The sequence below is a fragment of the Oncorhynchus mykiss genome, chromosome 14, assembly GCF_057628025.1.
Source record: "Oncorhynchus mykiss isolate SJ-2025 chromosome 14, ASM5762802v1, whole genome shotgun sequence".
In the NCBI taxonomy this organism is placed as follows: Eukaryota; Metazoa; Chordata; class Actinopteri; order Salmoniformes; family Salmonidae; genus Oncorhynchus; species Oncorhynchus mykiss.
The window spans coordinates 35,397,406-35,420,257 of record NC_143035.1 but is presented as its reverse complement, the minus strand read 5'-3'; the positions used below and the strand labels follow the sequence as shown (position 1 = coordinate 35,420,257).

The 22,852-nt window shown below is 40.9% G+C and overlaps 1 protein-coding gene across 12 annotated transcripts in view; it reads left to right on the top strand.

Moving 5' to 3' along the window:
- The window catches only part of glra1 (glycine receptor, alpha 1), a 116,107-nt gene that overhangs the window by 83,265 nt on the left and 9,990 nt on the right, over positions 1–22,852 (top strand). The window lies entirely within an intron of this gene.

Sequence of the window (22,852 nt, the reverse complement as noted above, 5' to 3'; positions counted from 1 at the left end):
AACCCCAAACAGCAAGCAATGCAGGTGTAGAAGCACGGTGGCTAGGAAAAACTCCCTAGAAAGGCCAAAAGCTAGGAAGAAACCTAGAGAGGAACCAGGCTATGTGGGGTGGCCAGTCCTCTTCTGGCTGTGCCGGGTGGAGATTATAACAAAACATGGCCAAGATGTTCAAATGTTCATAAATGACCAGCATGGTCGAATAATAATAAGGCAGAACAGTTGAAACTGGAGCAGCAGCACGGTCAGGTGGACTGGGGACAGCAAGGAGTCATCATGTCAGGTATTCCTGGGGCATGGTCCTAGGGCTCAGGTCCTCTGAGAGAGAGAAAGAAAGAGAGAATTAGAGAGAGCATATGTGGGATGGCCAGTCCTCTTCTGGCTGTGCCGGGTGGAGATTATAACAGAACATGGCCAAGATGTTCAAATGTTCATAAATGAAGCTCTCCAAACAGGTCAGGGACAAAGTTGTGGATCAGTACAGATCAGGGTTGGGTTATAAAAAAATATCAGAAAATATCAGAAATTTTGAACATCCCACAGAGCACCATTAAATCCATTATTAAAAAAACACAAAAAACCTGCCAAGAGAGGGCCGCCCACCAAAACTCATGGACCAGGCAAGGAGGGCATTAATCAGAGAGGCAACAAAGAGACCAAAGATAACCCTAAAGGAGCTGCAAAGCTCCACAGCGGAGATTGGAGTATCTGTCCATAGGACCACTTTATGCCGTACATTCCACAGAGCAGGGCTTTACGGAAGAGTGGCCAGAAAAAGCCATTGTTTAAAGAAAAAAATAAGCAACCACATTTGGTGTTCGCCAAAAAGCATGTGGGAGACTCCCCAAAAATATGGAAGAGGGTACACTGGTCAGATGAGACTAAAATGTAGCTTTTGGCCATTAAGGAAAACGCTATGTCTGGCGCAAACCCAACATCCCTCATTACCCCGAGAATACCATCCCCACAGTGAAGCATGGAGGTGGCAGCATCATGCTGTGGGATGTTTTTCATCTGCAGGGACTGGGAAACTGGTCAGAATTGAAGGAATGATGGATGGTGCTAAATACAGGGAAATTCTTGTGGGAAACCTGTTTCAGTCTTCCAGAGATTTGAGACTGGGACAGAGGTTCACCTTCCAGCAGGACAATGACTCTAAGCATACTGCTAAACCAACACTCGAGTGGTTTAAGGGGAAACATTGAAATGTCTTGGAATGGCCTAGACCTCAATCCAATTGAGAATCTGTGGTATGACTTAAAGATTACTGTACACCAGCGGAACCCATCCAACTTGAAGGAGCTGGAGCAGTTTTGCCTTGAAGAATGGGCAAAAATTCCAGTGGCTAGATTTGCCAAGCTTATAGAGACATACCCCAAGAGACTTGTAGCTGTAATTGCTGCAAAGGTTGCTCTACAAAGTATTCATCCCCCTTGCCGTTTTTCCTATTTAGTTATGCACTCTCAAGTTTCCAGGTTTTTTTTGTCTTATTTCTTGTTTGTCTCACAATAAAAAATATTTTGCATCTTCAAACTGGTATGCATGTTGTGTAAATCAAATAATAGAATTCCCCAAAAAATCAATTTTAATTCCAAGTTGTAAAACAATAAAATAGGAAAAAATGCCAAAGGGGGTGTATCAGATTCAGAACAATGGAATTATTCCCCCATGCCTTAACGCAGTCTGACATAATCTATCGTCTAACAGGCCCAAGAGCACACCAGGTTGTAACTGTTGGGTTTAAAGGCCACTGCATTACAACATTTCCAATGGGCGGTGCCTGTTATCCTTGTATTAAAGTCAGTTAAACAAGTAGTCTGGTCCCAGATCTGTTTTGCTGTATAGCCAACTCCTGTGGTCATTGGCTTACCTAGTTTTTCATGCACAATGACCAAAGGAGTTGGCAAGACAGCACAAACAGATCTGGGATCAGGCTATAAAACAAGTAGATTGAAATTGAAAACCACATCGCTACACTGTGTTTTTTAGCTTTTAATAAGATGTCAGATCCAAACAAACTCCGTAGCTGTTGTTTGTCTGATAGTGTTTGTGTTATTGATGTCTTGAAGACTGAATATCAAATACAGCTATCAAAGTATGACTCATTTAGTAGTTTCTTTCTACCACAGAGAGTGTTGTTCCCTCATCCTAAAACTCAGATCCAGCTAGGGGACTCTTTCTCTGCATCAGTCATCTCATTTCTCTGAGGGGCAGCTAGGCGGAGGAATTCAGATGTTAGATTTTTTTTTTACTGTTTAATCAATCAATTTTATCTGTCCAGATGAATTTATCAAATCCAAGACCATGTAATTTATTTAGAAGTAAACCTGTCAGCCTTGAAGCTAATAGAATAAGTCTGAGGAGGAGGAGGAGGGGAGAGGGGAGGAGGAGGAAGAGGAGGAAGAGGAGGAGAAGGAGGAGGGGGGAAGAGAAAACACAGTAACCCTTCAAAGAGTTAGACATAAACATTCCATAAACTCCTTGTCATTCCGTACGCCTTGACCGGGCGGCCAGGCAGGAGTCTACAGCCACTGACTACTGCTTGTCATTCCGTACGCCTTGACCGGGCGGACAGGCAGGAGTCTACAGCCACTGACTACTGCTTGTCATTCCGTACACCTTGACCGGGCGGCCAGGCAGGAGTCTACAGCCACTGACTACTGCTTGTCATTCCGTACGCCTTGACCGGGCGGACAGGCAGGAGTCTACAGCCACTGACTACTGCTTGTCATTCCGTACACCTTGACCGGGCGGCCAGGCAGGAGTCTACAGCCACTGACTACTCCTTGTCATTCCGTACGCCTTGACCGGGCGGACAGGCAGGAGTCTACAGCCACTGACTACTCCTTGTCATTCCGTACGCCTTGACCGGGCGGCCAGGCAGGAGTCTACAGCCACTGACTACTGCTTGTCATTCCGTACGCCTTGACCGGGCGGCCAGGCAGGAGTCTACAGCCACTGACTACTGCTTGTCATTCCGTACACCTTGACCGGGCGGCCAGGCAGGAGTCTACAGCCACTGACTACTGCTTGTCATTCCGTACGCCTTGACCGGGCGGCCAGGCAGGAGTCTACAGCCACTGACTACTGCTTGTCATTCCGTACGCCTTGACCGGGCGGCCAGGCAGGAGTCTACAGCCACTGACTACTGCTTGTCATTCCGTACACCTTGACCGGGCGGCCAGGCAGGAGTCTACAGCCACTGACTACTGCTTGTCATTCCGTACGCCTTGACCGGGCGGCCAGGCAGGAGTCTACAGCCACTGACTACTGCTTGTCATTCCGTACACCTTGACCGGGCGGACAGGCAGGAGTCTACAGCCACTGACTACTGCTTGTCATTCCGTACGCCTTGACCGAGCGGCCAGGCAGGAGTCTACAGCCACTGACTACTGCTTGTCATTCCGTACACCTTGACCGGGCGGCCAGGCAGGAGTCTACAGCCACTCACTACTTCCAAGGAAATATGGATCCAGTCAATCATTCAAAAGAGAGTAAAAAAATCTCAAAATAAATCCTCAGTAGTATTGTTCTAATCCATAATCCCTGAAAGGAGGATGTGTACTAGGTGAGGGTCGATTAGTCTACTGTTCCCTGGAGCACTAGTCTCTCTCAGGTAAATTGAGAAGCTGGCCACATCCCTAACGGCAACCATACGGCTCTGGTCAAAAGTAGTGCACTAATCAGGGAATAGGGTGCCATAGGTCTCTGGTCAAACGTAGTGCACTATACAGGGAATAGGGTGCCATAGGTCTCTGGTCAATAGTAGTGCACTATACAGGGAATAGGGTGCCATAGGTCTCTGGTCAAACGTAGTGCACTATACAGGGAATAGGGTGCCATAGGTCTCTGGTCAAAAGTAGTGCACTAATCAGGGAATAGGGTGCCATAGGTCTCTGGTCAAACGTAGTGCACTATACAGGGAATAGGGTGCCATAGGTCTCTGGTCAAAAGTAGTGCACTAATCAGGGAATAGGGTGCCATAGGTCTCTGGTCAAAAGTAGTGCACTAATCAGGGAATAGGGTGCCATAGGTCTCTGGTCAAACGTAGTGCACTATACAGGGAATAGGGTGCCATAGGTCTCTGGTCAAAAGTAGTGCACTATACAGGGAATAGGGTGCCATAGGTCTCTGGTCAAACGTAGTGCACTAATCAGGGAATAGGGTGCCATAGGTCTCTGGTCAAACGTAGTGCACTATACAGGGAATAGGGTGCCATAGGTCTCTGGTCAAACGTAGTGCACTATACAGGGAATAGGGTGCCATAGGTCTCTGGTCAAACGTAGTGCACTATACAGGGAATAGGGTGCCATAGGTCTCTGGTCAAACGTAGTGCACTATACAGGGAATAGTGTGCCATAGGTCTCTGGTCAAACGTAGTGCACTAATCAGGGAATAGGGTGCCATAGGTCTCTGGTCAATAGTAGTGCACTATACAGGGAATAGGGTGCCATAGGTCTCTGGTCAAAAGTAGTGCACTAATCAGGGAATAGGGTGCCATAGGTCTCTGGTCAAACGTAGTGCACTATACAGGGAATAGGGTGCCATAGGTCTCTGGTCAAAAGTAGTGCACTAATCAGGGAATAGGGTGCCATAGGTCTCTGGTCAAAAGTAGTGCACTAATCAGGGAATAGGGTGCCATAGGTCTCTGGTCAAAAGTAGTGCACTAATCAGGGAATAGGGTGCCATAGGTCTCTGGTCAAAAGTAGTGCACTAATCAGGGAATAGGGTGCCATAGGTCTCTGGTCAAAAGTAGTGCACTAATCAGGGAATAGGGTGCCATAGGTCTCTGGTCAAAAGTAGTGCACTAATCAGGGAATAGGGTGCCATAGGTCTCTGGTCAAAAGTAGTGCACTAATCAGGGAATAGGGTGCCATAGGTCTCTGGTCAAAAGTAGTGCACTAATCAGGGAATAGGGTGCCATAGGTCTCTGGTCAAAAGTAGTGCACTAATCAGGGAATAGGGTGCCATAGGTCTCTGGTCAAAAGTAGTGCACTAATCAGGGAATAGGGTGCCATAGGTCTCTGGTCAAAAGTAGTGCACTAATCAGGGAATAGGGTGCCATAGGTCTCTGGTCAAAAGTAGTGCACTAATCAGGGAATAGGGTGCCATAGGTCTCTGGTCAAAAGTAGTGCACTAATCAGGGAATAGGGTGCCATAGGTCTCTGGTCAAAAGTAGTGCACTAATCAGGGAATAGGGTGCCATAGGTCTCTGGTCAAACGTAGTGCACTATACAGGGAATAGGGTGCCATAGGTCTCTGGTCAAAAGTAGTGCACTAATCAGGGAATAGGGTGCCATAGGTCTCTGGTCAAACGTAGTGCACTATACAGGGAATAGGGTGCCATAGGTCTCTGGTCAATAGTAGTGCACTATACAGGGAATAGGGTGCCATAGGTCTCTGGTCAAACGTAGTGCACTATACAGGGAATAGGGTGCCATAGGTCTCTGGTCAAACGTAGTGCACTATACAGGGAATAGGGTGCCATAGGTCTCTGGTCAAAAGTAGTGCACTAATCAGGGAATAGGGTGCCATAGGTCTCTGGTCAAACGTAGTGCACTATACAGGGAATAGGGTGCCATAGGTCTCTGGTCAAACGTAGTGCACTATACAGGGAATAGGGTGCCATAGGTCTCTGGTCAAACGTAGTGCACTATACAGGGAATAGGGTGCCATAGGTCTCTGGTCAAACGTAGTGCACTATACAGGGAATAGGGTGCCATAGGTCTCTGGTCAAACGTAGTGCACTATACAGGGAATAGGGTGCCATAGGTCTCTGGTCAAACGTAGTGCACTATACAGGGAATAGGGTGCCATAGGTCTCTGGTCAAACGTAGTGCACTAATCAGGGAATAGGGTGCCATAGGTCTCTGGTCAAAAGTAGTGCACTATTTATTTTTATTTTTTATTTAACCAGGTAGGCTAGTTGAGAACACCTTTATTTAACCAGGTAGGCTAGTTGAGAACACCTTTATTTAACCAGATAGGCAAGTTGAGAACACCTTTATTTAACCAGGTAGGCTAGTTGAGAACACCTTTATTTAACCAGGTAGGCTAGTTGAGAACACCTTTATTTAACCAGGTAGGCTAGTTGAGAACACCTTTATTTAACCAGGTAGGCTAGTTGAGAACACCTTTATTTAACCAGGTAGGCTAGTTGAGAACACCTTTATTTAACCAGGTAGGCTAGTTGAGAACACCTTTATTTAACCAGGTAGACTAGTTGAGAACACCTTTATTTAACCAGGTAGGCTAGTTGAGAACACCTTTATTTAACCAGGTAGGCTAGTTGAGAACACCTTTATTTAACCAGGTAGGCTAGTTGAGAACACCTTTATTTAACCAGGTAGGCTAGTTGAGAACACCTTTATTTAACCAGGTAGGCTAGTTGAGAACACCTTTATTTAACCAGGTAGACTAGTTGAGAACACCTTTATTTAACCAGGTAGGCTAGTTGAGAACACCTTTATTTAACCAGGTAGGCTAGTTGAGAACACCTTTATTTAACCAGGTAGACTAGTTGAGAACACCTTTATTTAACCAGGTAGGCTAGTTGAGAACACCTTTATTTAACCAGGTAGGCTAGTTGAGAACACCTTTATTTAACCAGGTAGGCAAGTTGAGAACACCTTTATTTAACCAGGTAGGCTAGTTGAGAACACCTTTATTTAACCAGGTAGGCTAGTTGAGAACACCTTTATTTAACCAGGTAGGCTAGTTGAGAACACCTTTATTTAACCAGGTAGGCTAGTTGAGAACACCTTTATTTAACCAGGTAGGCAAGTTGAGAACACCTTTATTTAACCAGGTAGGCAAGTTGAGAACACATTTATTTAACCAGGTAGGCAAGTTGAGAACACCTTTATTTAACCAGGTAGGCTAGTTGAGAACACCTTTATTTAACCAGGTAGGCAAGTTGAGAACACCTTTATTTAACCAGGTAGGCAAGTTGAGAACACATTTATTTAACCAGGTAGGCTAGTTGAGAACACCTTTATTTAACCAGGTAGGCAAGTTGAGAACACATTTATTTAACCAGGTAGGCTAGTTGAGAACACCTTTATTTAACCAGGTAGGCAAGTTGAGAACACATTTATTTCACCAGGTAGACTAGTTGAGAACACCTTTATTTAACCAGGTAGGCTAGTTGAGAACACATTTATTTCACCAGGTAGACTAGTTGAGAACACCTTTATTTAACCAGGTAGGCTAGTTGAGAACACCTTTATTTAACCAGGTAGGCTAGTTGAGAACACATTTATTTCACCAGGTAGACTAGTTGAGAACACCTTTATTTAACCAGGTAGGCAAGTTGAGAACACCTTTATTTAACCAGGTAGGCAAGTTGAGAACACCTTTATTTAACCAGGTAGGCAAGTTGAGAACACCTTTATTTAACCAGGTAGGCAAGTTGCGAACAAGTTCTCATTTACAACTGCAACCTGGCCAAGATAAAGCAAAGCAGTGCGACACAAACAACAACACAGAGTTTCACATGGGATAAATACATGTACAGTCATGTACAATAGAAAAAATCTATATACAGTGTGTGCAAATGAGATAAGATTAGGGAGGTAACGCAATAAATAGGCCATAGTGGCGAAATAATTTCAATTTAGCATTAACACTGGAGTGATATATGTGCAGATGATGATGTGCAAGTAAAGATACTGAGGTGCAAAAGAGCAGAAAAAAGGGAATAGGGTGCCATTTGGGACATAACCGCTGAGTACCATACAGTGTTTAGTGCTCACATCTCTACAAGAGATGATAGCTGGTAGTCCCGATGTTTGGCAGGTATGACTCAGATCTTCATCCGGTCTTTCACATGGTATGAGTTCTGGAGATTCCGGTTGGGTGATGTCATCATGTAGTCTAGTATGTGAAATGCAAGTCAAGCATTATTCTGCTGGGTTTTCTAGAAAATGCTGACAAATCCTTGTTTGAGTGGTGTTAGGCCTATATAGTATTGCAGTTAACAATAGTATCATAAAATAGGACAAATATAAGCACCTGCCAAATTATTATTTAGTATTACTATATAGTGTAGTATTGCAGTTAACTATATTATCATATTATGTTATTATATTAACATTGTTTATGTAATTATTAACCAAATATCCTGTGAAAATGCTGATCAATCCTTGTTTGTGAGGTGTTAGGCCTATAGTATTATTCATTTCAATACTATCTGGTGTTGATGATTATAAGCCCATTATGAAAGGATATATCCTGCATTTACTTAAAGCTCTGAATGATATTGATAGTTTTTGGAGTTGTATCAGATGACAGGCTAGCTGCTATGTAAAATAGCTAGATTGATGTTGTATGACTTTACCATCCTGATCTACAGAAAGACATGTTGTATGACTTTACCATTACCAGTTCAGTGTGTGTGTGTTCAGCCTTCTAAAGGCTATCATTCAGCCAGTTCAATCTTCTAAAGGCTATCATTCAGCCAGGTCAGCCTTCTAAAGGCTATCATTCAGCCAGTTCAACCTTCTAAAGGCTATCATTCAGCCAGTTCAAACTTCTAAAGGCTATCATTCAGCCAGTTCAACCTTCTAAAGGCTATCATTCAGCCTTCTAAAGGCTATCATTCAGCCTTCTAAAGGCTATCATTCAGACTTCTAAAGGCTATCATTCAGCCAGGTCAGCCTTCTAAAGGCTATCATTCAGCCAGGTCAGCCTTCTAAAGGCTATCATTCAGCCAGTTCAATCTTCTAAAGGCTATCATTCAGCCTTCTAAAGGCTATCATTCAGACTTCTAAAGGCTATCATTCAGCCAGTTCAACCTTCTAAAGGCTATCAGTCAGCCTTCTAAAGGCTATCATTCAGCCAGTTCAACCTTCTAAAGGCTATCATTCAGCCAGTTCAACCTTCTAAAGGCTATCATTCAGCCAGTGCAACCTTCTAAAGGCTATCATTCAGCCTTCTAACGGCTATCGTTCAACCTTTTAAAGGCTATCATTCAGCCAGTGCAGCCTTCTAAAGGCTATCATTCAGCCAGTTCAACCTTCTAAAGGCTATCATTCAGCCAGTGCAACCTTCTAAAGGCTATCATTCAGCCAGGTCAGCCTTCTAAAGGCTATCATTCAGCCAGTTCAACCTTCTAAAGGCTATCATTCAGCCAGTTAAACCTTCTAAAGGCTTTCATTCAGCCAGTTCAACCTTCTAAAGGCTTTCATTCAGCCAGTTCAACCTTCTAAAGCCTATCATTCAGCCAGTGCAGCCTTCTAAAGGCTATCATTCAGCCAGTTCAGCCTTCTAAAGGCTATCATTCAGCCTTCTAAAGGCTATCATCCAGCCTTCTAAAGGTTATCTTTCAGCCAGTTCATCCCAGAGGACTGCTCCTCTGTTCTCTCTGCAGTGAGGAACCTGTCACTTCTACCCTCGACACAATAAAACAACCTCTCTGGTTCTCTCTGGTTCTGGCTGAGCATCGGGATACATAGCACACACACACTCAGCTCCAGGACCAATCTTCAACAGCCGCAGTGGAAATCGTGTTGTTTCTCCGTTGGTGTTTAATTGATCGATGATTGTCACTGATAACCTAGAGAGTGCCCATCAGCTACTACCTGACCTGGTTGAAAACTGATGGTCGCTGGTTAGAAAGACAATGAGGGTGAAATCTACAAACGAACGCTGCAGCCTTTCCTGTGTGTGTGTGTGTGTGTGTGTGTGTGTGTGTGTGTGTGTGTGTGTGTGTGTGTGTGTGTGTGTGTGTGTGTGTGTGTGTGTGTGTGTGTGTGTGTGTGTGTGTGTGTGTGTGTGTGTGTGTGTGTGTGTACGTGCATGTGAGAGTGCTAGTGTGTGTGGATGTTTATGTGTGTGTGCGTACCTCTATGTGAAGGTGACAGATTGAGGTCTCCCCCTCCTGGCCAGATGGTGTAACTGCAGACTGCAGATCAATAGCAACAGGCAGACTATTCATCTGCCCGTTGCCTTGAAGTATAGACTGACTGTCCAGCAGCAGCCCACTCCCTCGACACACACACACAAACACACATACACACACTCACTCACACACACACACACACACACACACACACACACACACACACACACACACACACACTCACACACACACACACACACACTCACACACACACACACACACACACACACACACACACACACACACACACACACACACACACACACACACTCACACACACACACACACATACACACACACACACACACACACTCACACACACACACACACACACACACACACACACACACACACACACACACACACACACACACACACACACACACACACTCACACACACACACACACACACACACACACACTCACACACACACACTCACACACACATGTACCCGACAAGCTTCTCTCAAGATTGAACGAAAGAGAGAAAGATTTTAGGAGTAAACTAAATAATGAAATCAGTTGCCCAACTGCAGCCTACCAATATTATCCACCAGCATTGAATAAAATAATAGCAAACGGCATGTAATTTCACAAGCTTCTCTCTCGAGACTGATATTAAGAAAGGCCTTACCGAATAAACATGAATAAATATTGACTTGATTAAAACTTGACCCAACTGCAGAATACAGTATATCAATGGTGTGTCTCCTTTAAGGATTGTATAAAGAATATCAATGGAATTATAGCAATTGCAGAATTCATAATAATACATTATTTAATTATCCATAGAGACATGTCTGTAGCCTATACCCAACCACAATAACATCAGCCACATAGCCCATGCATTAAAGATGCACTCCAGGATCTTAAGAGGAACAAATTCGTAACGTATTTATACTGAACAAAAAATATAAACACAACGCGCAACAATTTAAAAGATTTTACTGAGTTACAGTTCATACAGTGCCTTGCGAAAGTATTCGGCCCCCTTGAACTTTGCGACCTTTTGCCACATTTCAGGCTTCAAACATAAAGATATAAAACTGTATTTTTTTGTGAAGAATCAACAACAAGTGGGACACAATCATGAAGTGGAACGACATTTATTGGATATTTTAAACTTTTTTAACAAATCAAAAACTGAAAAAATTGGGCGTGCAAAATTATTCAGCCCCTTTACTTTCAGTGCAGCAAACTCTCTCCAGAAGTTCAGTGAGGATCTCTGAATGATCCAATGTTGACCTTAATGACTAATGATGATAAATACAATCCACCTGTATGTAATCAAGTCTCCGTATAAATGCACCTGCATTGTGATAGTCTCAGAGGTCCGTTAAAAGCGCAGAGAGCATCATGAAGAACAAGGAACACACCAGGCAGGTCCGAGATACTGTTGTGAAGAAGTTTAAAGCCGGATTTGGATACAAAAAGATTTCCCAAGCTTTAAACATCCCAAGGAGCACTGTGCAAGCGATAATATTGAAATGGAAGGAGTATCAGACCACTGCAAATCTACCAAGACCTGGCCGTCCCTCTAAACTTTCAGCTCATACAAGGAGAAGACTGATCAGAGATGCAGCCATGAGGCCCATGATCACTCTGGATGAACTGCAGAGATCTACAGCTGAGGTGGGAGACTCTGTCCATAGGACAACAATCAGTCGTATATTGCACAAATCTGGCCTTTATGGAAGAGTGGCAAGAAGAAAGCCATTTCTTAAAGATATCCATAAAAGGTGTCGTTTAAAGTTTGCCACAAGCCACCTGGGAGACACACCAAACATGTGGAAGAAGGTGCTCTGGTCAGATGAAACCAAAATTGAACTTTTTGGCAACAATGCAAAACGTTATGTTTGGCGTAAAAGCAACACAGCTCATCACCCTGAACACACCATGCCCACTGTCAAACATGGTGGTGGCAGCATCATGGTTTGGGCCTGCTTTTCTTCAGCAGGGACAGGGAAGATGGTTAAAATTGATGGGAAGATGGATGGAGCCAAATACAGGACCATTCTGGAAGAAAACCTGATGGAGTCTGCAAAAGACCTGAGACTGGGATGGAGATTTGTCTTCCAACAAGACAATGATCCAAAACATAAAGCAAAATCTACAATGGAATGGTTCAAAAATAAACATATCCAGGTGTTAGAATGGCCAAGTCAAAGTCCAGACCTGAATCCAATCGAGAATCTGTGGAAAGAACTGAAAACTGCTGTTCACAAATGCTCTCCATCCAACCTCACTGAGCTCGAGCTGTTTTGCAAGGAGGAATGGGAAAAAATTTCAGTCTCTCGATGTGCAAAACTGATAGAGACATACCCCATCTTTATGTTTGAAGCCTGAAATGTGGCAAAAGGTCGCAAAGTTCAAGGGGGCCGAATACTTTCGCAAGGCACTGTATATAAGGAAATCAGTCAATTGAAATAAATTCATTAGGCCCTAATCTATGGATTTCACATGACTGGGCAGGGGCGCAGCTCTGGGGGGGGGGGGGGGGGGGGGGCGGGATGACATAGGCCCACCCACTTGGGAGCCAGGCCCAGCCAATCAGAATGAGTTTATCCTCACAAAATGGCTTTATTACAGACAGAAATACTCCTCAGTTTTACCAGCTGTCCGAAGAAGCCGGGTGTGGTGGTCCTGGGCTGGCGTGGTTACACGTGGTCTGCGGGTTTTAGTCCAGTTGGACATAATGCCAAATTCTCAAAAACAATGTTGGAGGTGGCTTAAGGTAGAGAATTTAACACTCTGGTGGACATTCTTGCAGTCAGCATGTTAATTGCATGTACCCTCAAAACATGAGACATCTGTGACATTGTGTTGTGAAAAAACTGCTCATTTTAGAGTGGCCTTTTATTGTCCCCTGCAGAAGGTGCACCTGTGTAATGATCATGCTGTTTAATCAGATTATTGATATGCCACACCTGTCAGGTGGATGGATTATCTTGGTGAAGGAGAAATGCTCACTAACAGGGAAGTAAACAAATTTGTGCGCAACATTTGAGAGAAATAAGCTTTTTGTGCGAATGGAACATTTCTGGGATCTTTATTTCCGCTCATGAAACATGAAACATTTACAAACATTTACATTTCAGCTCATGAAACATTTACATGTTGCGTTTATATTTTTGTTCAGTAGTACAAATTGGATTTGTAAGATATCTAATTGTTAGTGCACAAAATGTATTCCATTCGGTTACATACTGTAATTCCATGGTTTTTCCATGGTTTTAAAAAGGAAGACATTTGTCCGTGGCTCATTTGTGATGCTAGTCGGCCAATGCCTCCATGCCAGGCAGTCACTAAAAGCAACCCAAAAAACTTAACTCTAGTCTAAAATATTAGCGTCCAGAAACGTCTCAGCTAAGTGGATAGCTACTTTCTTTCAGCTATCCTTTTCTTTTCCCCTCTAGTCCAAACTGAGATATATTAATAACTAGGTGACATGATGTGACCCCTAGACTGCAGATACAGTGTTCCAGTGTTCCGCTGGCTAACGATGACAGGGCCTTATTAGGACCACACTTCCTGATTGATCCAGGATAATCAGCTCATTAGGCCTGATTAGCTACTGTTCAAGTGGAATCTTTCACACGGGATCGTCTCGGGTGTGTGTGTTCTGAGGTTGTACTGTACCACCACGTCTGAGAACAACGGGGGATAAGAGACTGGATTAGCTAGGTAAATAAAACTGGATTATCTAGGTAAATAAAACTGGATTAGCTAGGTAAATAAAACTGGATTAGCTAGGTAAATAAGACTGGATTAGCTAGGTAAATAAAACTGGATTAGCTAGGTAAATAAGACTGGAATAGCTAGGTAAATAATACTGGATTAGCTAGGTAAATAAGACTGGATTAGCTAGGTAAATAAGACTGGATTAGCTAGGTAAATAAAACTGGATTAGCTAGGTAAATAAAACTGGATTAGCTAGGTAAATAAAACTGGATTAGCTAGGTAAATAAGACTGGATTAGCTAGGTAAATAAAACTGGATTAGCTAGGTAAATAAGACTGGAATAGCTAGGTAAATAAAACTGGATTAGCTAGGTAAATAAAACTGGATTAGCTAGGTAAATAAGACTGGAATAGCTAGGTAAATAAAACTGGATTAGCTAGGTAAATAAAACTGGATTAGCTAGGTAAATAAGACTGGATTAGCTAGGTAAATAAGACTGGATTAGCTAGGTAAATAAGACTGGAATAGCTAGGTAAATAAGACTGGAATAGCTAGGTAAATAAAACTGGATTAGCTAGGTAAATAAAACTGGATTAGCTAGGTAAATAAAACTGGATTAGCTAGGTAAATAAGACTGGATTAGCTAGGTAAATAAAACTGGATTAGCTAGGTAAATAAGTGGCATGCGACAGATAACCAAGTGGAAGCTACTCTCTGCCGGTGTCTGCAGGACATGAAGGGGCTAAATTATGTGAACTCATCATTTTCTCTGCGAAGTAAAAGATAATACATACAAAAAAATAACACATAGAACAAAATACTTTTGGAGTATTGAAGTACAAAATATTTAAAAAGTACTAAATATATTACGTAGTATAAAGATGTTATAATTTAGTTGTGTTTCAACTGTGAAGAATATTTGTAAACAGTTTAACATTAACAATGTCTAAAATCCAGAATTTCTGCCCGTAGAGCACTAGTGAGAGAAATGATAAGGGACTATTTAGTTGTATTTCAACTGTGACTTATATCTCTAAACAGATTTACGTGAACATGGCCTAAAATCATGTATTCAGGCAGTATCGACAATGCAACTAGTACAACGCAGAAATGATCGATACTGTGGCTTTTTAAACAGTTTTCAATAAACATTTGTCTAAAATCATGTTTGATGTCATTTTTAAGTAGTGCAGTACTGGTAGTAAAGATGATAGGGACACTCTGCGACACTATTTGGTATGTTGCAACTGTGAAATCCAGTTTTAAACAGGTTTATATTAACAAATGTCTAAAATCCAGAATTTCTGCCGTTCTGAGGCAAGAACCTGTACAGAACCGGTGAGAGAGACAATTTAGTTGTGTTGCAACTGTGAAGCAAAAGGTCATGTTCAAAGAAGTCAGTCCTAGACTAGACGGGTATTTGTTCTATTAGAAGTCAGTCCTAGACTAGATGGGTATTTGTTCTATTAGAAGTCAGTCCTAGACTAGATGGGTATTTGTTTTATTAGAAGTCAGTCCTAGACTAGACGGGTATTTGTTCTATTAGAAGTCAGTCCTAGACTAGACGGGTAAGGTATTTGTTCTATTAGAAGTCAGTCCTAGACTAGACGGGTAAGGTATTTGTTCTATTAGAAGTCAGTCCTAGACTAGACGGGTAAGGTATTTGTTTTATTAGAAGTCAGTCCTAGACTAGACGGGTATTTGTTCTATTAGAAGTCAGTCCTAGACTAGAAGGGTATTTGTTCTATTAGAAGTCAGTCCTAGACTAGAAGGGTATTTGTTCTATTAGAAGTCAGTCCTAGACTAGATGGGTATTTGTTTTATTAGAAGTCAGTCCTAGACTAGACGGGTAAGGTATTTGTTCTATTAGAAGTCAGTCCTAGACTAGACGGGTAAGGTATTTGTTCTATTAGAAGTCAGTCCTAGACTAGAAGGGTATTTGTTTTATTAGAAGTCAGTCCTAGACTAGACAGGTATTTGCTCTATTAGAAGTCAGTCCTAGACTAGAAGGGTATTTGCTCTATTAGAAGTCAGTCCTAGACTAGATGGGTATTTGTTTTATTAGAAGTCAGTCCTAGACTAGATGGGTATTTGTTCTATTAGAAGTCAGTCCTAGACTAGACGGGTAAGGTATTTGTTTTATTAGAAGTCAGTCCTAGACTAGACGGGTATTTGCTCTATTAGAAGTCAGTCCTAGACTAGATGGGTATTTGTTTTATTAGAAGTCAGTCCTAGACTAGATGGGTATTTGTTCTATTAGAAGTCAGTCCTAGACTAGACGGGTAAGGTATTTGTTTTATTAGAAGTCAGTCCTAGACTAGACGGGTAAGGTATTTGTTCTATTAGAAGTCAGTCCTAGACTAGACGGGTAAGGTATTTGTTCTATTAGAAGTCAGTCCTAGACTAGAAGGGTATTTGTTTTATTAGAAGTCAGTCCTAGACTAGAAGGGTATTTGTTCTATTAGAAGTCAGTCCTAGACTAGATGGGTATTTGTTCTATTAGAAGTCAGTCCTAGACTAGATGGGTATTTGTTTTATTAGAAGTCAGTCCTAGACTAGAAGGGTATTTGTTTTATTAGAAGTCAGTCCTAGACTAGATGGGTATTTGTTCTATTAGAAGTCAGTCCTAGACTAGATGGGTATTTGTTTTATTAGAAGTCAGTCCTAGACTAGAAGGGTATTTGTTCTATTAGAAGTCAGTCCTAGACTAGACGGGTAAGGTATTTGTTCTATTAGAAGTCAGTCCTAGACTAGATGGGTATTTGTTCTATTAGAAGTCAGTCCTAGACTAGATGGGTATTTGTTCTATTAGAAGTCAGTCCTAGACTAGATGGGTATTTGTTCTATTAGAAGTCAGTCCTAGACTAGATGGGTATTTGTTTTATTAGAAGTCAGTCCTAGACTAGAAGGGTATTTGTTTTATTAGAAGTCAGTCCTAGACTAGATGGGTATTTGTTCTATTAGTAGTCAGTCCTAGACTAGATGGGTATTTGTTTTATTAGAAGTCAGTCCTAGACTAGAAGGGTATTTGTTCTATTAGAAGTCAGTCCTAGACTAGACGGGTAAGGTATTTGTTCTATTAGAAGTCAGTCCTAGACTAGATGGGTATTTGTTCTATTAGAAGTCAGTCCTAGACTAGACGGGTAAGGTATTTGTTCTATTAGAAGTCAGTCCTAGACTAGATGGGTATTTGTTTTATTAGAAATCAGTCCTAGACTAGATGGGTATTTGTTCTATTAGAAGTCAGTCCTAGACTAGATGGGTATTTGTTTTATTAGAAGTCAGTCCTAGACTAGACAGGTATTTGTTCTATTAGAAGTCAGTCCTAGACTAGACGGGTAAGGTATTTGTTCTATTAGAAGTCAGTCCTAGACTAGATGGGTATTTGTTCTATTAGAAGTCAGTCCTAGACTAGAAGGGTATTTGTTTTATTAGAAGTCAGTCCTAGACTAGAAGGGTATTTGTTCTATTAGAAGTCAGTCCTAGACTAGACGGGTATTTGTTTTATTAGAAGTCAGTCCTAGACTAGATGGGTATTTGTTTTATTAGAAGTCAGTCCTAGACTAGAAGGGTATTTGTTTTATTAGAAGTCAGTCCTAGACTAGACGGGTATTTGTTTTATTAGAAGTCAGTCCTAGACTAGACGGGTAAGGTATTTGTTCTATTAGAAGTCAGTCCTAGACTAGACGGGTAAGGTATTTGTTTTATTAGAAGTCAGTCCTAGACTAGACGGGTATTTGTTCTATTAGAAGTCAGTCCTAGACTAGACGGGTAAGGTATTTGTTTTATTAGAAGTCAGTCCTAGACTAGAAGGGTATTTGTTCTATTAGAAGTCAGTCCTAGACTAGATGGGTATTTGTTCTATTAGAAGTCAGTCCTAGACTAGAAGGGTATTTGTTCTATTAGAAGTCAGTCCTAGACTAGAAGGGTATTTGTTTTATTAGAAGTCAGTCCTAGACTAGACGGGTAAGGTATTTGTTCTATTAGAAGTCAGTCCTAGACTAGACGGGTAAGGTATTTGTTCTATTAGAAGTCAGTCCTAGACTAGAAGGGTATTTGTTTTATTAGAAGTCAGTCCTAGACTAGACAGGTATTTGCTCTATTAGAAGTCAGTCCTAGACTAGAAGGGTATTTGCTCTATTAGAAGTCAGTCCTAGACTAGATGGGTATTTGTTTTATTAGAAGTCAGTCCTAGACTAGATGGGTATTTGTTCTATTAGAAGTCAGTCCTAGACTAGACGGGTAAGGTATTTGTTTTATTAGAAGTCAGTCCTAGACTAGACGGGTATTTGCTCTATTAGAAGTCAGTCCTAGACTAGATGGGTATTTGTTTTATTAGAAGTCAGTCCTAGACTAGATGGGTATTTGTTCTATTAGAAGTCAGTCCTAGACTAGACGGGTAAGGTATTTGTTTTATTAGAAGTCAGTCCTAGACTAGACGGGTAAGGTATTTGTTCTATTAGAAGTCAGTCCTAGACTAGACGGGTAAGGTATTTGTTCTATTAGAAGTCAGTCCTAGACTAGAAGGGTATTTGTTTTATTAGAAGTCAGTCCTAGACTAGAAGGGTATTTGTTCTATTAGAAGTCAGTCCTAGACTAGATGGGTATTTGTTCTATTAGAAGTCAGTCCTAGACTAGATGGGTATTTGTTTTATTAGAAGTCAGTCCTAGACTAGAAGGGTATTTGTTTTATTAGAAGTCAGTCCTAGACTAGATGGGTATTTGTTCTATTAGAAGTCAGTCCTAGACTAGATGGGTATTTGTTTTATTAGAAGTCAGTCCTAGACTAGAAGGGTATTTGTTCTATTAGAAGTCAGTCCTAGACTAGACGGGTAAGGTATTTGTTCTATTAGAAGTCAGTCCTAGACTAGATGGGTATTTGTTCTATTAGAAGTCAGTCCTAGACTAGAAGGGTATTTGTTTTATTAGAAGTCAGTCCTAGACTAGAAGGGTATTTGTTCTATTAGAAGTCAGTCCTAGACTAGACGGGTATTTGTTTTATTAGAAGTCAGTCCTAGACTAGATGGGTATTTGTTTTATTAGAAGTCAGTCCTAGACTAGAAGGGTATTTGTTTTATTAGAAGTCAGTCCTAGACTAGACGGGTATTTGTTTTATTAGAAGTCAGTCCTAGACTAGACGGGTAAGGTATTTGTTCTATTAGAAGTCAGTCCTAGACTAGACGGGTAAGGTATTTGTTTTATTAGAAGTCAGTCCTAGACTAGACGGGTATTTGTTCTATTAGAAGTCAGTCCTAGACTAGACGGGTAAGGTATTTGTTTTATTAGAAGTCAGTCCTAGACTAGAAGGGTATTTGTTCTATTAGAAGTCAGTCCTAGACTAGATGGGTATTTGTTCTATTAGAAGTCAGTCCTAGACTAGAAGGGTATTTGTTCTATTAGAAGTCAGTCCTAGACTAGAAGGGTATTTGTTTTATTAGAAGTCAGTCCTAGACTAGACGGGTAAGGTATTTGTTCTATTAGAAGTCAGTCCTAGACTAGACGGGTAAGGTATTTGTTCTATTAGAAGTCAGTCCTAGACTAGAAGGGTATTTGTTTTATTAGAAGTCAGTCCTAGACTAGACAGGTATTTGCTCTATTAGAAGTCAGTCCTAGACTAGAAGGGTATTTGCTCTATTAGAAGTCAGTCCTAGACTAGATGGGTATTTGTTTTATTAGAAGTCAGTCCTAGACTAGATGGGTATTTGTTCTATTAGAAGTCAGTCCTAGACTAGACGGGTAAGGTATTTGTTTTATTAGAAGTCAGTCCTAGACTAGACGGGTATTTGCTCTATTAGAAGTCAGTCCTAGACTAGATGGGTATTTGTTTTATTAGAAGTCAGTCCTAGACTAGATGGGTATTTGTTTTATTAGAAGTCAGTCCTAGACTAGACGGGTAAGGTATTTGTTTTATTAGAAGTCAGTCCTAGACTAGACGGGTAAGGTATTTGTTCTATTAGAAGTCAGTCCTAGACTAGACGGGTAAGGTATTTGTTCTATTAGAAGTCAGTCCTAGACTAGAAGGGTATTTGTTTTATTAGAAGTCAGTCCTAGACTAGAAGGGTATTTGTTCTATTAGAAGTCAGTCCTAGACTAGACGGGTATTTGTTTTATTAGAAGTCAGTCCTAGACTAGATGGGTATTTGTTCTATTAGAAGTCAGTCCTAGACTAGAAGGGTATTTGTTTTATTAGAAGTCAGTCCTAGACTAGAAGGGTATTTGTTCTATTAGAAGTCAGTCCTAGACTAGACGGGTATTTGTTTTATTAGAAGTCAGTCCTAGACTAGATGGGTATTTGTTTTATTAGAAGTCAGTCCTAGACTAGAAGGGTATTTGTTTTATTAGAAGTCAGTCCTAGACTAGACGGGTATTTGTTTTATTAGAAGTCAGTCCTAGACTAGACGGGTAAGGTATTTGTTCTATTAGAAGTCAGTCCTAGACTAGACGGGTAAGGTATTTGTTTTATTAGAAGTCAGTCCTAGACTAGACGGGTATTTGTTCTATTAGAAGTCAGTCCTAGACTAGATGGGTATTTGTTTTATTAGAAGTCAGTCCTAGACTAGAAGGGTATTTGTTCTATTAGAAGTCAGTCCTAGACTAGACGGGTAAGGTATTTGTTCTATTAGAAGTCAGTCCTAGACTAGATGGGTATTTGTTCTATTAGAAGTCAGTCCTAGACTAGAAGGGTATTTGTTTTATTAGAAGTCAGTCCTAGACTAGAAGGGTATTTGTTCTATTAGAAGTCAGTCCTAGACTAGACGGGTATTTGTTTTATTAGAAGTCAGTCCTAGACTAGATGGGTATTTGTTTTATTAGAAGTCAGTCCTAGACTAGAAGGGTATTTGTTTTATTAGAAGTCAGTCCTAGACTAGACGGGTATTTGTTTTATTAGAAGTCAGTCCTAGACTAGACGGGTAAGGTATTTGTTCTATTAGAAGTCAGTCCTAGACTAGACGGGTAAGGTATTTGTTTTATTAGAAGTCAGTCCTAGACTAGACGGGTATTTGTTCTATTAGAAGTCAGTCCTAGACTAGACGGGTAAGGTATTTGTTTTATTAGAAGTCAGTCCTAGACTAGAAGGGTATTTGTTCTATTAGAAGTCAGTCCTAGACTAGATGGGTATTTGTTCTATTAGAAGTCAGTCCTAGACTAGAAGGGTATTTGTTCTATTAGAAGTCAGTCCTAGACTAGAAGGGTATTTGTTTTATTAGAAGTCAGTCCTAGACTAGACGGGTAAGGTATTTGTTCTATTAGAAGTCAGTCCTAGACTAGACGGGTAAGGTATTTGTTCTATTAGAAGTCAGTCCTAGACTAGAAGGGTATTTGTTTTATTAGAAGTCAGTCCTAGACTAGACAGGTATTTGCTCTATTAGAAGTCAGTCCTAGACTAGAAGGGTATTTGCTCTATTAGAAGTCAGTCCTAGACTAGATGGGTATTTGTTTTATTAGAAGTCAGTCCTAGACTAGATGGGTATTTGTTCTATTAGAAGTCAGTCCTAGACTAGACGGGTAAGGTATTTGTTTTATTAGAAGTCAGTCCTAGACTAGACGGGTATTTGCTCTATTAGAAGTCAGTCCTAGACTAGATGGGTATTTGTTTTATTAGAAGTCAGTCCTAGACTAGATGGGTATTTGTTCTATTAGAAGTCAGTCCTAGACTAGACGGGTAAGGTATTTGTTTTATTAGAAGTCAGTCCTAGACTAGACGGGTAAGGTATTTGTTCTATTAGAAGTCAGTCCTAGACTAGACGGGTAAGGTATTTGTTCTATTAGAAGTCAGTCCTAGACTAGAAGGGTATTTGTTTTATTAGAAGTCAGTCCTAGACTAGAAGGGTATTTGTTCTATTAGAAGTCAGTCCTAGACTAGACGGGTATTTGTTTTATTAGAAGTCAGTCCTAGACTAGATGGGTATTTGTTCTATTAGAAGTCAGTCCTAGACTAGAAGGGTATTTGTTTTATTAGAAGTCAGTCCTAGACTAGAAGGGTATTTGTTCTATTAGAAGTCAGTCCTAGACTAGACGGGTATTTGTTTTATTAGAAGTCAGTCCTAGACTAGATGGGTATTTGTTTTATTAGAAGTCAGTCCTAGACTAGAAGGGTATTTGTTTTATTAGAAGTCAGTCCTAGACTAGACGGGTATTTGTTTTATTAGAAGTCAGTCCTAGACTAGACGGGTAAGGTATTTGTTCTATTAGAAGTCAGTCCTAGACTAGACGGGTAAGGTATTTGTTTTATTAGAAGTCAGTCCTAGACTAGACGGGTATTTGTTCTATTAGAAGTCAGTCCTAGACTAGACGGGTAAGGTATTTGTTTTATTAGAAGTCAGTCCTAGACTAGAAGGGTATTTGTTCTATTAGAAGTCAGTCCTAGACTAGATGGGTATTTGTTCTATTAGAAGTCAGTCCTAGACTAGAAGGGTATTTGTTCTATTAGAAGTCAGTCCTAGACTAGAAGGGTATTTGTTTTATTAGAAGTCAGTCCTAGACTAGACGGGTAAGGTATTTGTTCTATTAGAAGTCAGTCCTAGACTAGACGGGTAAGGTATTTGTTCTATTAGAAGTCAGTCCTAGACTAGAAGGGTATTTGTTTTATTAGAAGTCAGTCCTAGACTAGACAGGTATTTGCTCTATTAGAAGTCAGTCCTAGACTAGAAGGGTATTTGCTCTATTAGAAGTCAGTCCTAGACTAGATGGGTATTTGTTTTATTAGAAGTCAGTCCTAGACTAGATGGGTATTTGTTCTATTAGAAGTCAGTCCTAGACTAGACGGGTAAGGTATTTGTTTTATTAGAAGTCAGTCCTAGACTAGACGGGTATTTGCTCTATTAGAAGTCAGTCCTAGACTAGATGGGTATTTGTTTTATTAGAAGTCAGTCCTAGACTAGATGGGTATTTGTTCTAATAGAAGTCAGTCCTAGACTAGACGGGTAAGGTATTTGTTTTATTAGAAGTCAGTCCTAGACTAGACGGGTAAGGTATTTGTTCTATTAGAAGTCAGTCCTAGACTAGACGGGTAAGGTATTTGTTCTATTAGAAGTCAGTCCTAGACTAGAAGGGTATTTGTTTTATTAGAAGTCAGTCCTAGACTAGAAGGGTATTTGTTCTATTAGAAGTCAGTCCTAGACTAGATGGGTATTTGTTCTATTAGAAGTCAGTCCTAGACTAGATGGGTATTTGTTTTATTAGAAGTCAGTCCTAGACTAGAAGGGTATTTGTTTTATTAGAAGTCAGTCCTAGACTAGATGGGTATTTGTTCTATTAGAAGTCAGTCCTAGA